Raw genomic sequence first — 503 nt, 5'->3', positions numbered from 1 at the left:
CATCCACATAAACACACACACACACACCCACACACCCACACACATACACAAACACATCTTTATCGTCCACAACCTGGAACATTTGTTTGATGTTTCACCATGTTCACACATACACACATACACACACACACACACACGAACACACACACACACATACATACACACATACACACATACACACATACACACATACACACATACACACATACACACTCACACACACATACACACACATACCTACACACATTCATACACACACATACATACACACACATACATACACACATATACACCCACAAACACACACACAAACACACACACACACACACACACACACACACACACACACACACACACACACACACACACGCAGGTTTACAGTCACATACATAATGTAAATGAACAGTAATATAAAGAATAATAATGTAAAGCTAGATACATACTCAGTATTCTGATTGGAACTCAATGGTATTCTGATGCATGCTCTAAGATCATATGAATAC

The sequence above is a fragment of the Aplysia californica genome, unplaced genomic scaffold, assembly GCF_000002075.1.
Source record: "Aplysia californica isolate F4 #8 unplaced genomic scaffold, AplCal3.0 scaffold00720, whole genome shotgun sequence".
In the NCBI taxonomy this organism is placed as follows: Eukaryota; Metazoa; Mollusca; class Gastropoda; order Aplysiida; family Aplysiidae; genus Aplysia; species Aplysia californica.
Note: the sequence above shows the minus strand (reverse complement) of the source record.